The sequence below is a fragment of the Littorina saxatilis genome, linkage group LG1 (genome assembly GCF_037325665.1).
Source record: "Littorina saxatilis isolate snail1 linkage group LG1, US_GU_Lsax_2.0, whole genome shotgun sequence".
NCBI lineage: Eukaryota > Metazoa > Mollusca > Gastropoda > Littorinimorpha > Littorinidae > Littorina > Littorina saxatilis.
In genome coordinates this window covers 91,145,872-91,148,221 of record NC_090245.1, presented here as the reverse complement: position 1 = coordinate 91,148,221, position 2,350 = coordinate 91,145,872, and positions in this window count along the sequence as shown.

Here is a 2,350-nt window from a genome sequence, read left to right as displayed (position 1 = left end):
TCTGAATTATTTTCAAGAGTTACCAGTAGAAGATACTAATGACTATGCCAAACTGTCAGCGCATTTGTTGAAGAGATTCAAATGTACTGAAGAAGGTTTCAGAACGCAGTTTCGCTCATGCAAACCTGAATCTGGTGAAACCATGCATGTCTTTTTCTCCCGCATGAGAAGATATTTTACTAGATGGACAGATATGGCTGGAGTTGGCACAGATTTCGCTTTGCTCTGTGACTTGGTGCTCAGAGAGCAGATTCTGTCTAGTTGTGCGTCGTCTCTGGTTACTTTTCTGAAAGAAGACAAGCATACTACCGCTCAAACCATGATAGACGCAGCTGAAAGATACAGGGAAGCACATCCTAGTCAAAACCTAGCAGCAAAAGGTTCTAGTGATCCTCTGTTGGCTAATGTCGGTCTTCCAAGTGGGAGAGGAGGTCATTCAGGTGGTCGAGGTGGTCACAGGTTTTCTAAGAAGAATAGTCAGGCTGACACAAACCCACCGACAGAACAAAGCTCTCCTGATAATAAGGGTGGCAGAGGTGCTAGTCAAGCTGGTAGAGGTAGAGGTGGTCAGAACTATCAGAGGAAGTGTTGGTGGTGTCAAGATACTTCGCACAAGTTGGCAGATTGTCCCAAAAAAATGCATACTGCTTCAGTATCCGTTGTCACTGTTGAAGAGTCCAGCTGTAGTGAAGACGAGCAGTCTGTGGCGTCAGTAGGATTTTCAGGTAGTGATGAACTTCCCGAGTCTATTCAGACATGTGAAGGTACCTTAAATGGTAGTGAGGTCACGGTCATGTTGGATAGTGGGTGTTCCACTGTTGGGGTCAGGAAGTCCCTAGTGAGAGATGATCAGTTTACTGGGAAGGTACAGGTGTGTAGACAGTTCAGTGGGGATTTAGTTCGGTTACCCATTGCGATTGTGAGTCTGGATACACCATACTTTTCTGGAAGTGTTGAGGCATGTGTGATCGACAATCCAGTATGTGACGTCATTTTGGGTAGAATACAGGGATGTACATTTGGATGTGTCGAGGTTACTAGCGCAGTCCAGACAAGAGGTCAAAAAGCTAGAGAAGAACGTCCTTTTAGACCGCTGTTGACCGCTAAAGTTCCCCAACTTGATATCAATGCTGAGAAACTGTCCAAAATGCAAAAGGATGACAAAACGTTGCATGATCTGTTCGAGAAAGTTGGCCAAGGAAAATCGGAAGAGTCGTCTGGTTGTGTGGTGTCGTTTGTTGGTCAGAACCCAGTTGTTGCCACATTGGGAGTGATCAGTGGGTCCAGTGCAGTAGAGGAGGTAGACATTCAGAAAGTCAAACTACAGTCAGTTCCCACAGTTCAGACTGAGAATGTAGATGATGTGGTCTATAGTCCTGACTTGTCTATGCAGGCAAAACAAAAAGTGCAGGCGGTGTTTCAGAAGCATCAGGACAAAATGACGGATTTGCCTGGTACTTGTGACCTAGTGCAGCATGTGGTGAGGATACCTGAAGGTGCTGTGGTCAATGTGAAACAGTATCCGTTACCATTTGAGTCTCAGAAAGTGGTTGAAGAAGAAGTGAAAAAGATGTTAGATCTAGACGTAATAGAGCCGTCTATTTCTCCGTTCTCGTCTCCTATTGTTCTAGTCAAGAAGAAGGACGGAAGTACTCGTTTTTGCATCGATTTCAGACACCTCAATAAGATTACGGAGTTTGACGCTGAGCCAATACCGGATCCGGAAGTTCTGTTTGCTTCATTGCAGGGCAGGCAGCATTTCACGAAGATTGATCTGGCTAAGGGCTATTGGCAAATTCCGATGGCAGAGTCTGATCGAGCAAAAACGGCTTTTCGTACCCCTCAAGGTCTATATCAGTTCAAGAAGATGCCGTTCGGAATGAGTACAGCACCAAGTACTTTCGCGAGGATGATGAAGATGTTGGATCTGGATAGGTTCAAATCTGTTCATTTCTTTGATGACGTACTTGTAGCCACAGAAGACTGGTGTGAGCATCTAGAGGCACTTGACGGACTGTTGACAGAACTGGGAAAACATGGGTTGACTGTGAGACCGTCGAAAGTAGAGGCAGGGTTTGACTCGATTGAGTTTTTGGGTCACATAGTTGGGGAGGGTAGCATGCGTCCAGTTCCCTCCAAGGTGTCCAAAATCTTGAATGTCTCTGTCCCAACCACAAAGAAACAAGTCCGGTCATTGGTAGGGCTCATCAGTTTCTATAGGCGCTATGTCCCAAGCTTCGCGTCTATTGTGTCCCCCCTGGTAGAACTCACAAAGAAGAACCAACCAAACAAAGTTCGTTGGTCAAAAGAGTGTCAGATGGCTTTTGACAGGGTCAAAGAAATTTTGTCG